Raw genomic sequence first — 15,614 nt, 5'->3', positions numbered from 1 at the left:
TTTCTGATAAAATGGTCGTCTGCTCTAAAAGTAATTGTATAGTTGCCATTAATGTAGTTGATTCCCATGATTATATTCTTTGTTGGCTGTGTGACAATGCGGTTCACGTTAAGTGTGCAGGTTACACAGGCAGAACCAAGGAGTCTGTGAGGAACATTATATAGACAAGAATAATGTCCCACACAACAAACAAGCTTCAACAAACAAGCTACAACAAACAAACTACAAAGATACAACAAACAGCCAGATACATGCACAGCCAAGACACAAACTAAATATACGATATAAGACCAAGCACAGAATTGGTTGTATAAGAGTGAAATCGGCTGTGAATGAACAAATGAAGCAAGGCCGGCCGAACATGGCCGATCGAACCCCACGCAACCGTTTGGCAATTTCGTGCAAGCGGGAAGATGCGTGGGAAACATAATACATTAAGTTTGATCGTATAAGAGCCAATGAGAGAGACCGGTCGAACATGGCCGATCGAACCCCACGCAACCGCTGGCGATTTCGTACAAGCGGGAAGATGCGTGGGAGGCATAACGAAAAACCAATATACATGCACAGGCGATGGGCAACCAAGTCCAACATGGCTCGATCGAACCAAGTCGAACCCATGATTTGCGATCGAACATGACAGATCAAACCACATGCAATCGTTTGGCGATTTCGTACAAGCGGGAAGATGCGTGGGAAGCATAACAAATATGAGTGGCTGTATAAAAGTAAATGAAACCGGGCTTGAGGGCACAATTGCATGTAAAAAGGGGGCATTGGCCTCATTAGATAAATTAAGAGCATGGAGAGGCAAATAAATGCATGCATTAGCATACATACAGGTCACACGTACACTATGCGTGAGTGACGGCAAGGGAGAATACCGGTGGCCAATGGGCCGCGCTATGCATACGTCACGCTCATGAAAGCGAAAGCAGTTAAATTGCAAGCACCAAAAGAATTTCGTGAGCGAGAGAAAACAAAAGTGAGGGCCAAGCAAGCCCGAAAGACGGGTGCGGGGGACGCTTGGTACCGAAATGAAACCAAGTGAGTGCTATGCTTATGAAACGGGGAGTAGGGGGGAGAGTAAAGAAATTGTAAAACGAAAATGGTTTGTGGATGTGTGAGGGGAATATGCAAGCCGAAGGGGGAGGGATGAGTCATGGGGAAGCCCTCTATCTAATAGATGCGAGATGCGTATGAATGTGTATTTGCATGGGGAATTAAATAATGTTATATATTAAAGTAATCAGTAAAGTAATAATAATATTGAGCAAATATGGGTGAAATTGGGTATGACGAGTGGATCAAAGGGAGCGACGGGCGACGGCGGCGTTGGCAGAGAAAGCAGAGAGAGTCAACGGGATACGAAGGGCGGCCAATAGAAAGGCGACGCCAATGCGAGAAAGTGATGCAAGTCAATATGTACAAGCAAGAAAGACAAGGACAAGGCATAAATGGGCGCTCAGCCGCAAAGAAAGTGGTCATATGCGCCAAGGATTTACGGGACTTTCACCACGCATAGCAACAAGTGGATGCGTGGGTGAAAGCAGAGGGCCGATGGAAATGTACCAGCTGTATAGCGGTACTACACCAAGATATTCCTGAGGCCGTGGGATCTGCCTATATAAAGGCAATGCCCATCAAGCAAATCATCAAGTCATCAAGTCGTGATCAAGTAACAAGTAATTAAGGCCTTACGAGTAACCTTAAAAACTTATCAAGGAAACACAAGGAGCAACAGAAAAAAATAAGAACTATACAGGCCTTACGAGTAACCTGTACAGTTTCATTCAATAATAACAAGTCCTTAAACAAGGATAACAAACACCGTACCCAAGCTAAAGTAAATTTGAGAGAAGCCAAGCAATCTCCAGGAGTATCCAAAGTCAGTGGTAGGCACGAGGATATATTATACTGCCGAAATTCCAGGATCTATATATCCTGATGAGTACCAATTTCTGAGGAACATCCTGCGTCGTGATAACAGCTACGGGATTCGTCCCACCGCCTTAAAGCAAAAGCAATCTCAACGAATTTAGCGAAAAGGGTACAGAGGTGTGTATCGAAAATCAAGACAAGAGAGTACGTCGAGGGATTCGAAGTGATTCGCCAACGCTGTCCAAGCCCAGAACTACCATCGAGAAACCGTCATATCCAACCAAGTCCACTAATGATTTGAATAAACATACAATTAAGCATTAGCAACTGCAATCAAACGTGTTTTAATTTCACCGGGGCACAAAATAAATTTCTTGTGCCGAACCAAGCCCAAGAGATATTGGAAATATCCCGAAGGACGAAAAAAGGATCGTTACAACTGGCGCCCAACGTGCTATACTGGTGAAATTTTAACAAAACAAAAGTTTTAAAATTGTAAAGAAAACATTCAAAATGAGGAAAGGATGGATTTACCACATGAAGAAGGAGGATCTGTTACAGACAGGCCAAAGGATTGGGATCGAGATGACCGGCACAGTGGAGGAAATGAGGAAACAGCTAGGCGAGTGGATAGAAAGGAATGAAACGGACCCAGACTGGAAGGAGGAAATAAATAGATTGGAGACAAAGTACTCGAAAAATCTGAAAATAAAAACAATAGCAAGCACATCAAAAACATGCGAAAATGGCGTAGATAAGGAGGCCGATGAATTCCAGAAAATAAACATCGCCACACTAGCAATTCCTCCATATTTACCACCAAGATGGGGAAGCGAAGGAGCCCTAGATAGCGCAGAAACAAAGAGGGACATAAGGAGACAAACGATAGACCCCAAGAAAACGGAACCACATACAACAAACAGGACCACCGAATACGCCAAGGACATTCAGATTCGACGGCAATTCCAGACCGCTAGAGTTCATAGAACAGATCGCGTGGTCAGCAGACATGTATGGCATCGAGCTGGACATGATCCCAAGAGCAATGCCAGAACTACTGAAAGACAAAGCACTCAAGTGGTACGTCGCAAGCAACAAGCAGTGTCGATCGTGGAAGGAGTTCGTTGAGGACTTCAAGAAATACTTCCTGCCAAGAGGATTCTTCAACAAATTGGCGGATCAAGTGAAAAATCGCAAACAAAACAGAAACGAGTATTTTAAGGACTATATGATCGACATGCAAACAATGATGAGACCCCTCAAAATACCAGAATACGAACAATTGGAGGTTATATTAGAAAATTGTACTCCAGATTTGAAGATATTCGTTCGGCCGCACAGAGTCAGAAACCTAGATGATCTGATGCAGTTGGCGGATGAACATGAGATGCTTGAACAAGAACGAGCAGATTTCCATAGCCCAAACAGTGCTCAAAGAACACACAACAACCATTCAAGCCACAGAGGAGAAAACAGCTATCAGCCTATCAGCTATCAGCCTATCAGGGGCGAGCAGGGACCCAGCCAACAAGCTCCTGACCACTAATAGGCCAACTAATAGAGGAAGAGGATCAATTGTCGGCAATCATTGAAGTAGCAGCAGTCCAGATGAAAGCGACAATTGACTCCGGAGCCACGAGTAGTTTCATCAGCAAGCAGATGTTGGAAACAGTGAGGAATAAGGGAAAATGGGAGAACACACACAAACAGGTATACATGGCAGACAGAAAAGTGCGAGACATTGAAGAGCAATGGACAGGATACGTGAGATTTGGGGACAAGGAAATCCACATGCCATTCCTGGTCATGCCAGAAGGAATGGATGCGCTGATACTAGGGTAGAATTTCCTCCGGATTATGAACACAGAGATATCGTGTGGAGGCCACAAAGTGCTAATACCGACAGTCAAGCGAATACAAGGCAGGCTGGTAGAAAGAATATCCATCATGGTCACTCAGAATAGTGATCAACAAGAAATACAAAGTTTACTAAATCAGGAGTTGAAGGAATTAGGGAAAGTTAAGGGACTGTCAAAGGTGGGGATACATCGTATAACGATGAAGGATGATATCCCAATAAAACAAAGGTATTACCCGAAAAATCCAAAAATACAGGGAGAAATCAACACAAAGGTCGACGAACTGTTGACAATGGGATGCATCGAACCATCACAAAGCCGTATAGCTCACCCATAGTGATGGTGAGAAAGAAACAGACGGGCAAATGGAGATTATGCGTAGATTTTAGACAGATTAACGCAAAATCTATAAAAGATGCATACCCAATGCCACGCATCGACTACATCTTAAACCAACTACGTGAAGCGAAATTTATAAGCAGCCTAGACCTGAAGGACGGCTATTGGCAAATTCCATTGGAAGAAAACAGCAGGCCAATGACAGCATTCACAGTCGCAGGCAAAGGTTTATTCCAATGGAAAGTGATGCCTTTCGGGTTACACTCTGCGTCAGCAACGTTCCAACGGGCACTGGACCAAGTCATCGGCCCAGAAATGATACCAAACGCGTTCTGCTATCAAGACGACATAGTGGTAGTAAGCAAAACAATCTCAGAACACATGGTCCACCTGCAAGAAGTGTTCAGGAGATTGAAAGAAGCAAACCTAAGAATAAATGCCGAAAAGTGCCAATTCTTCAGAAAAGAGCTAAAGTTTCTAGGACACTTGGTAACAGAAAACGGTATTGCAACGGACCCAGACAAGGTGGCAGCAATAGCTCAATTAAAGCCGCCCACGTGCACAAAAGAATTACGGCAATATCTAGGGGTGGCCTCGTGGTACAGACGATTTGTACCAAATTTTGCTATGATAACACATCCGTTAAACGCACTGCTCAAGAAAAAAACCAAATGGCATTGGAGCGAAGAGCATCAAGCAGCATTCGAATCGGTAAAAGAAAAACTCACGAGTGACCCAGTATTGGCATGCCCAGATTTCACAAAAACGTTCGTACTCCAGACAGATGCAAGCAACATAGGATTAGGGGCCATACTAGTACAAAACACCGAGGAGGGGGAAAGAGTGGTTTCATATCTGTCGAGAGAATTGAATCAAGCAGAGAAGAACTATTCGGCAATAGAAAAGGAATGCCTAGCAATAGTGTGGGCAGTACGCAAGCTGAGACCATATCTCGAGGGATACCGATTTAAGGTGGTGACAGACCACATGGCGTTGAAGTGGTTGAATAGCATAGAAAGTCCCACGGGCCGCATAGCTCGATGGGCACTGGAATTACAACAATATGATTTCGAAATAGCATATCGAAAGGGCAAATTAAACATTGTCGCCGATGCACTATCAAGACAACCGATGGAAGGTTGCAAAAGAATAGTAGACAATGGCGCCCGATTACGACAAGCAAACAAAGAATGTGAGTGGATTCAAGAAGTAATAAATAAAATACAACAACAACCACAGAAATATCCAGATTACATAGTAGAAAACAGCCAGGTGTACAGGAATATTCCGCATAGAGCAGGTCAAGAAGAAGTAATATCATGGAAATTGTGTGTGCCCAAGACGCTACGAAACCAAGTGATGGAAGAAAACCACACTTCCATAACGGCAGGGCATACAGGAAGCAGGCGAACGATTTCCAGAACTGCGTCAAGATATTACTGGCCAGGAATGCAACGAGATATCAGGAAATTCGTGGGAAAATGCACGACGTGTCAGCAATACAAACCCAACCAACAGCAAGCAGCAGGGAAAATGCTGACGCAAATACCTGATGAACCATGGGCCACTGTTTGTGCTGATTTCGTCGGACCATTACCACGGTCGAAACATGGAAACTCAATGTTACTGGTAATCATTGACCGATTCTCAAAATGGACAGAATTAATACCCATGCGAAAGGCAACGGCGGAGAATCTAATCAAGGCCTTTAGGGAAAGAATTTTGTCGAGATTTGGAGTTCCTAAAGTAGTAATAACTGACAATGGGGTCCAATTCACTAGCAGAACATTTAAGAAAATGCTAGAGGAATGGGGATGCCAACACCAGTTGACGGCACCATACACACCACAAGAAAACCCAACCGAAAGGGCAAACAGAACGCTGAAAACAATGATTGCTCAGTTTACCGGTGAAAATCAACGGAAGTGGGATGAGAACTGGCCGGAAATAACACTGGCTGTAAATACAAGTCAATCAGAGTCAACTGGACTTACGCCAGCATACGTGATACAAGGACGCGAACCTAGAATGCCAGGCGCGATATACGATAGTGTCACGACAGGCACAGGAAAGCAAAGCGTACCACCAGAGGCAAAGGCAAAACAAGTGCAAGAGCTTTTCGAGCTGATAAGACGTAATCTGGAGACGGCGGCACAGGATCAAGCACGTCACTATAACCTAAGGAGGAGAGAGTGGAGACCAACAATTGGAACAACAGTATGGGCAAAAGAACACCATCTCTCGAATGCGGCTGAAGGATTTGCAGCAAAGTTGGCACCAAGATTTGGAGGCCCTTATGTAGTGACAGGTTTTTTGTCTCCAGTTATATGTAAATTACGGCACAAAGAAACAGGAAAAACCAGGCAAGCACATATCAGCCAGATGAAACAACAAATATGTGAACAGACAGATGTCAATAAACTAGATGAACAATGAGTATCGACGATTCTGATGACATGGCAGCGAGAAATCTGCACAGACCGGCCGGCTGGGCAAAAAAATCTCAAAGACATGACACAGAGCCGAAAATCTCAAAGTGCATCGAAATTGTATAAAACCACATAAAACAAAAAAAAAAAAAGTGCGTAAATAAGAACAAGCGAATAGCAAAGTCGCAAACCGTATACTGGAACAAGATAAATATATGCGGACATCTTATACATACAGTCAGGCAAATATGCATGAACAAATAGAAAATAGCAAACAAAAACAAGGATAAACCAAAAAAAAAAAACCGATCACACAATCAAGGAGAGCCAATACCTACACATGCGCACGATATTACACATGTAATAGTATGAGTGCACAAAGAGAAAACAAAAGGAAAGAGAGGGGAACACACATTCACATGCGCATAAGAGTGGGCGTGTAATCGTGCAGCATCGCGACATACACACACATGCGCGCGTTAATACAGTAGTATTAGTGGAGCATTGCAGGGGCATTAAATACTCGGCATCGGTAGTTAGAATAGAGAATCCAAAGTTTTAAATAACGGTAAGAATCTAACAAATATCCTGCATGCAAAAATCATAAGCAAGAGTCACTCAAAGTTTAACACTCAGCGAGTAAAGCCCACCAGGAAGAAAAAAAAAAACCCCCCAAAAACAATGAATGCGTTTAACGTAGATTTTGGCCAGGATGAAGGCGTAGTTCGACGAGGTGCGGCACCGCGGGCCAATATGGAACGCGATGACTGGCACTGGTCCGATGAGGAGTCCAACGACGATGAGCCGGATACGATGAATCCGGTAATCGCCGCCTCATCGGACGAGGAGAACGATGAGGACGTAGATGATAGTGGCTACGGGTCAGAAGAGAGCGAAGCAGAGTCGGCGGTAGACCAGGGCCACCAGGAGGAGGATGAAGACGAAGAAATGTGGAGAGAGCTGGGCGAGGCGATAGCTATGATGGAGGACGAAGTGGCGGAGGAGGCAAGCAGTGGCCGAAGTAGCCCAGAGGAGTATGCGCCGTGGGAGCAGGATGAAATCTACGAGCCTCCGGCAAGATTGTGGGAGCCAGCGCGGCCACCAACGCCGTTTCGTATGGTCGACTCAAGGTCAGAGGCCAGCGAAACGGCGGAGGTGGCCGTGGCTGATGAAGGTGCGGCTGATGGAGTAGCCACCCCACCTCCACTCGAGCCAGAGGGGACAGATTGGGAGTCCGAACGGGCTATGCTGGAGAACCAGCAATGGATGAGTTGGTGGCGTCAGCAGATCCTGCAGCAGCAGGAGGCGGAGAGGGATCTGCTGGCGTGGGAAAGGCACCAGCAAGACGAGCAACGGCTAGCAAGGGCCAGGGAAAGGCTGGCGGACGCAGTAAAACAACAGCAACAGCAACAACTGAGTCAACAACAACATGAACAGCAACAGCAACAACAGCAGCAGCAGCAGCAACGACAGCAACAGCAACAACAGCAGCAGCAGCAGCAACAGCAGCAACAGCAACAACAACACTCGCTCGAATACCAAGAGTGCCCATGGGTGTGGCCAAGACCGGCATTAAATAGACAAATGTCTGCACCCATAGGGCACAACGTCAGTGCTCGGCCCATATTGGCCCGGCAGATATCATGCCCAGTGCCATACGGGCATGAAAGGTATGAGGCAGTGGCAGAAAACGAATGGCCGGAAATGGTGGTGGATGTCGTGGGCCAAATGGCTCAGCACGAAGGGCCACGAATAGTGAGATTAGTGTGGGCGGGTCAAACTAGATATAGGATTAGGATAGCGCAGGGGGTAATTCGGGTATATCGGGAAAGGAGGGTATAATAAGTAGGATAATTAGATGTAAGTTAGGAAAAAAGATGCGGAACGTGCCAAAAAAAAAAAAAAAAAAACAATGAAAAGATGCCCTAATCCGCCAACATTTAACGAAAAGATATTCAGTAATCGCCAACATTAGAAGATGCCAAATGGCCAATAAAAGATGCGAGCTGAGTCCCAAAGAAAAAAAAAAAACACAAAACAAGCAAAACACAAGCCAAAACCAAGAAAAACTCAAAACAAGCAAAACACAAGCCAAAACCAAAGAAAAAAAAAAAACAAAACAAGCAAAACATATGCCAAAACTACAAAGGCAAACATAATAAATGCACAAATACGAGAATGAAAAATACACATATAGAAAACAAACACAAGGTACAAGGGACAGGGGGGGGCAAATCCCTCCCGAAGAAGGGGGGAGTGTGAGGAACATTATACAGACAAGAATAATGTCCCACACAACAAACAAGCTACAACAAACAAACTACAAAGATACAACAAACAGCCAGATACATGCACAGCCAAGACACAAACTAAATACACGATATAAGACCAAGCACAGAATTGGTTGTATAAGAGTGAAATCGGCTGTGAATGAACAAATGAAGCAAGGCCGGCCGAACATGGCCGATCGAACCCCACGCAACCGTTTGGCAATTTCGTGCAAGCGGGAAGATGCGTGGGAAACATAATACATTAAGTTTGATCGTATAAGAGCCAATGAGAGAGACCGGTCGAACATGGCCGATCGAACCCCACGCAACCGCTGGCGATTTCGTACAAGCGGGAAGATGCGTGGGAGGCATAACGAAAAACCAATATACATGCACAGGCGATGGGCAACCAAGTCCAACATGGCTCGATCGAACCAAGTCGAACCCATGATTTGCGATCGAACATAACAGATCAAACCACATGCAATCGTTTGGCGATTTCGTACAAGCGGGAAGATGCGTGGGAAGCATAACAAATATGAGTGGCTGTATAAAAGTAAATGAAACCGGGCTTGAGGGCACAATTGCATGTAAAAAGGGGGCATTGGCCTCATTAGATAAATTAAGAGCATGGAGAGGCAAATAAATGCATGCATTAGCATACATACAGGTCACACGTACACTATGCGTGAGTGACGGCAAGGGAGAATACCGGTGGCCAATGGGCCGCGCTATGCATACGTCACGCTCATGAAAGCGAAAGCAGTTAAATTGCAAGCACCAAAAGAATTTCGTGAGCGAGAGAAAACAAAAGTGAGGGCCAAGCAAGCCCGAAAGACGGGTGCGGGGGACGCTTGGTACCGAAATGAAACCAAGTGAGTGCTATGCTTATGAAACGGGGAGTAGGGGGGAGAGTAAAGAAATTGTAAAACGAAAATGGTTTGTGGATGTGTGAGGGGAATATGCAAGCCGAAGGGGGAGGGATGAGTCATGGGGAAGCCCTCTATCTAATAGATGCGAGATGCGTATGAATGTGTATTTGCATGGGGAATTAAATAATGTTATATATTAAAGTAATCAGTAAAGTAATAATAATATTGAGCAAATATGGGTGAAATTGGGTATGACGAGTGGATCAAAGGGAGCGACGGGCGACGGCGGCGTTGGCAGAGAAAGCAGAGAGAGTCAACGGGATACGAAGGGCGGCCAATAGAAAGGCGACGCCAATGCGAGAAAGTGATGCAAGTCAATATGTACAAGCAAGAAAGACAAGGACAAGGCATAAATGGGCGCTCAGCCGCAAAGAAAGTGGTCATATGCGCCAAGGATTTACGGGACTTTCACCACGCATAGCAACAAGTGGATGCGTGGGTGAAAGCAGAGGGCCGATGGAAATGTACCAGCTGTATAGCGGTACTACACCAAGGTATTCCTGAGGCCGTGGGATCTGCCTATATAAAGGCAATGCCCATCAGGCAAATCATTAAATCATCAAGAAGTGATCAAGTAACAAGTAATTAAGGCCTTACGAGTAACCTTAAAAACTTATCAAGGAAACACAAGGAGCAACAGAAAAAAATAAGAACTATACAGGCCTTACGAGTAACCTGTACAGTTTCATTCAATAATAACAAGTCCTTAAACAAGGATAACAAACACCGTACCCAAGCTAAAGTAAATTTGAGAGAAGCCAAGCAATCTCCAGGAGTATCCAAAGTCAGTGGTAGGCACGAGGATATATTATACTGCCGAAATTCCAGGATCTATATATCCTGATGAGTACCAATTTCTGAGGAACATTCTGCGTCGTGATAACAGCTACGGGATTCGTCCCACCGCCTTAAAGCAAAATCAATCTCAACGAATTTAGCGAAAAGGGTACAGAGGTGTGTATCGAAAATCAAGCACAATATACAGATCGAGACAGTAACCAGCAACGGCTACAGAAGCAAGAGGAGGACAAGAGAGTACGTCGAGGGATTCGAAGTGATTCGCCAACGCTGTCCAAGCCCAGAACTACCATCGAGAAACCGTCATATCCAACCAAGTCCACTAATGATTTGAATAAACATACAATTAAGCATTAGCAACTGCAATCAAACGTGTTTTAATTTCACCAGGGCACAAAATAAATTTCTTGTGCCGAACCTAGCCCAAGAGATATTGGAAATATCCCGAAGGACGAAAAAAGGATCGTTACAAGTCTATTGCTAAAGGTGGTGGCTTAAAATATGGATCGAGAATGAGATGCGGTCATTCATGAGGCGGACTATGAATGAGTCTCCGCAACGTAAAAAGACCAGACCTTGGGGTGTTTCTGTATCTGAAAATCCACCAGTGTCTCTTATCGTTCCCGACCGGTCTTTATGCACCGTGCACTCCTAATGTACAGCAATTGATATCGTTTAAGAGCTTGGTTGTGAATGCGATTAGTAAGGTATTACCGGTATCAACTGAGAATGATCACTTAAAAACGATGCCAATTGTGGTGTCCCATGTGTCCGGGCAATTCCAATGGAAATTGCCGATAGTTCTTAAAGTATCAAGGGCGCCGTAAACAAGTTGACTGCTGCAGTGGGTGACTTGTCCAACGTTGCTGCTGCGGCTGTGGAGGTGCCTTGATTAGAACTTGCAGCTCAAAAAAAAAAAAAAAAAAAAAAAAAGGAAGGCCGTATTTAAATGACCCGCGAATGCACTGATTGATTGCAGAAAGAAAGTTCACCACAGTGGTACATTTCCTTTTTCCCATTATGCCAATAGCGGATAATGTCACTTTGACAATTGACTTCGGGTCTAAACGACGATCAAAGCGAGGCCTAGAGCATAGGTGAACCATCTTGATAAATTCTTTTAAATTTGGCAACCAAGCGGAACAGTCCTTTTCAGGAAGTGAAAAAAATTAATATTTCATTTTTTTTTGTGGTTAAAATAACCCAAGTAAATTTAAAATCAGAATAAATACAAGCCATCCTTCATGGGATTGAATCGGTGATAAAAAGAAACCAATTATGTTGGTGTTCTTTAATAATAAGGAAATTAAAATGTATTGCTTTGATTAAGCAGCATTTAATTGTACAGCTCTATATTTATCCCATATATGTATATAATTTTTTTTGTTAGACAAATGCAGAATTCCAGAATATTCATGTTGGATATTGCAAGCAGTGAAGAAGTTATCAAAGGCGACGACACAATTGCATTGGCACCTGCTGATCAGTCAAATTTCGTTACTACACCGTCAAGTGCTAGGGCAAGCGGTGAGAAGTGTAAAATAGCAAAAACACGCTGCCCAAAGAAAAATGTATAAAGTAGTATGTATAGTTCAAAAGTATAAAAAAAAATTACAAAGAAAAAAACAAAAAAAAAATCTAACAAGAGTGAAATCGAGAAATGTTAACTTCTTTTTTTTTTTTTGGTTTAAATCTAGGTAATATTATAAATTTGAAAGTTAGAACAAGTGCATGAGAGGTTATTGTATAGGTAATAATTGGTAATAAGAAAGAAAAAAAATAGAGAGAGAGTGAAGCAAGTGAAAAAAAGGCAAACAAACTTACAAAGAAGAAAACGCAAAGTAAAATTTTGAGCCACATTGTGCAAAAACAATTTTTTTTGGTCAAGTCGCGCGATAACATACACTGAAAATTGAAAAGAAATAAAGTCAAAAAAAGAAAAGAATGAAATCTAATGCAAAATTGAAAACGTTAAAAAAAAAAATCTATAACAAAGAAAAGAAGAAAGTGAAAATATAGAAAAAGAAAAGTTAAATACAAGCATGCTCAATTGCTTTACAAGACTTGGTAAGAAAATTAAAAAAAACAAAAAATGTGAACATAACCAATTAAAAAAAAATAAATAAATTAAATCTATAGCCTCTACAGCAATTCCTCGAAGGCCTTCGTCGGACGCTACAAGGGTGAGTTTTTTCTACTAAATTTTTTTGTTACCAAATTGTATATAAAGCGAAGTCAGAGAGATTAAGCAAGTGTATTCAATGCAAAGACAAGAGCGAAAACAATTGTCGTTGCTTACCTCCACTCCGTTCGCCACACTATATATTTTATATACTTCTAATGTTGTTTCAAATAAAATCATGCGTAAAGAAAAGAAATAAGAATGAACTGAAAAAGTGAAAAGAATCAAAAAAAAAAAAAAAAAAAGGAAAGAGTGAATAAATATGCATCCTTTTTTTTTCTTGAAGACGTTTTGTATGCAAATAATTAAAAAGAATTGAACACTTAATTTTTATACGCTGCATACAGTGGGTCAAAGTTTGAAAGAAACGTTCATGAAATTATGCTGAATGTTGATTTATTAAACGTTGAATATAAATCATTATGCGTTAAAGTATGAGTCATGGTTTTTTTTATAGTAATTATAAATTGATTTTAATTGTCGTTTATGGTATTGCAACTTCACTTACATATATTCGAGAATGGTTTTTTCAAATTTAATTAACTTTAGAAAATGAATGATTTTGGAAAATTTAATTTAAGTGAATAATAATGATGTTTATAATAAGGTAATTTTCTGATTTTTCTTTTCGGGCAATCTAATGTGAACAAGGACATTTGTTTTGGGGATTTTCCACTAGCGCTGGAAGGAAATTCATGGTAGGGTGGGTAGAGAGCGCGGCTGTAAAAACACTAGGACTATTTTCTTCTATTATTTTCTCTCTATTCTATATCAAGTTTCAGCACAGGGACTTTATTTAAAGTTGTGGACGTGTGAGTGGGGTAAACACATTCATCAAAGAACCACCCCAGCCGATTGTCTTGCTAGCCGCATTAAGAGTCCCGCAGATGAATTGTGTTAACATCGAGATATGCCTCACACAATAACGTATAGTTGCCGATTGCAATGGTTGGTGAGCCTTTGTGGTTTTCTATTTATGGACATTTAGTTGTCCATCAACAGCATTGAGTCTTTGTACGTTACAGTAATTTTTGGCGCCCAACTAAGGGGCCTATCTGGTTGATTGACCCCTTTTCTTCTTTTAATTTCTTTGTGCATTCTAATATTTTATTCTATACTATCAACAATTTAAAGTCGTGAAATATCATTGCAATTACCGTCTCTGGCAATGCCCAGAGATCTGGTCCGTATATTCAAATAGCTTACAAATTGTTTCAGATATTTTAAAGCTAACTGCCACTCAAGTCAAACAATAACAGTCAAAACAGCAGGAACAACTAACTTTCGGCAAGTGACTTCTCAGTCACTAGACTCTCATTTGAAAAGTGCTGAGTAAACGAAGGCGTGGTGGTGGTCTAGACTCTGTATCTCTTTCTTTGCTATAGGATGCGTATCCCCTCTATTTATGATTGTGACACAAGGCTGAAACATCATCCAGGAATAATGCAACCGCTAGTATTATCGTAGAGAGTATGTATACAAGTCAGTCCAGTTTTTTTATCTCTTATAGTATAGCCCATAGCAGCTGAATTGTTACTGGTCAGGACATTGGTGAGAACATTAATGGTTTAATCAGCCAACCCCAGATCATAATTGGCGTAGCAAGAGACTTTACTATAACAGGTAACAAATCCATTTTTTTAAATTCATTTATGTAGGTGCAAATCAAAAAAAAAAAAAAAAAAGTCAAAAGACCCCAACCCAACCGCTCGAAAGAAAGAGACTACCAATATATGAGTGCACCTATGTAAATTTCGATTTCCTGTTACTAAGCCAAAATGAAAAAAGAGTAATAGAACGCAGATTTCAAGAGTAGTCCCTAGTGATAAAGTAAATTATTACGCCCGAATTCACTTAGAGTAACCCGAAAAGAAAAATTATTTATAAATTCATTTAAAAAAAAAAAATTTTTTTCTTAACATTTGGTTGATTTGAAAAAGCTAGCAAATATTTAAAATGCCATTAACACACAGTGATAAAGATTGCGAGAAGGCACCACTATCATCCTCATCACAAGTGTGTAGCATTTGTTCACAATTTATTTCAGACGTACACGAGAGGGCAACAACCAAGTGTATGCACTCATTCCATACAAATTGTACAATTACTTATGTTTCGGCAAATCAAGAATGTCCGGTATGCAAGTCTTTATGCCACCTTAGAGATGTACAAGTTAGAACTGAGTTATCAGCCAGTCAAAAACAAGGAGCAGTTGCTAAAGTTCATAATACACGACAGCAGGCGCAAGCAAACCTTTTATCTGGTCCAGAACAGTCAACAATACCTGATGACACTAGTCCTCAAAATACGGTGATGAACTCATCAGAAGAGGTAGAAACTCTACAAACAGCGAAACGACAAGGAAGACCACCTAAGCGAAGAGTACAACGTGCTCAACCAGATAATTTTGAGAGACATCAGGCAAGAGTCAACACAGCAGCTAGTACATCGGCACCAGCGATAGACTACGAAAGATTGTTTGAAAGAATAGAAAATTTATAAATCAGAAGTTTGAGAGTTTGCAGACAAAAGCAGCAGCCAGCATGCAAGAATTAAATACGCAGGCTAGAGCACACAATCTTCACCCAGAAATTCAGCGATTTCTACATCAAGTATCAGGAGCGAAAAGGATACATAGATTATCCAGAGTTGGGGTATAAAGTTCGACGGATCACAGAAAGCCAGTACTGTTCAAGAATTCTTGTACAGAGTGCGTGCATTAACTATGGATAGTTTATATGGAGACTTTTAAGTAGTCTTTAAGAATCTACATATTCTCCTAACTGGAAAAGCTCGAGATTGGTATTGGAGATAGCGTAAAGAAATTACTCAAGTAGAATGGACAGATTTTTGTGACAAACTCAAAAGACAATATCGTGATAATAACGATGATGATTTAATTTTCGAAGAAATAAGAAGCAGGA

Source organism: Drosophila tropicalis, unplaced genomic scaffold (genome assembly GCF_018151085.1).
Source record: "Drosophila tropicalis isolate 14030-0801.00 unplaced genomic scaffold, ASM1815108v1 contig_573, whole genome shotgun sequence".
Lineage (NCBI taxonomy): Eukaryota > Metazoa > Arthropoda > Insecta > Diptera > Drosophilidae > Drosophila > Drosophila tropicalis.
The sequence above is the reverse complement of the archived record's forward strand: the minus strand, read 5'-3'. Positions refer to the sequence as shown.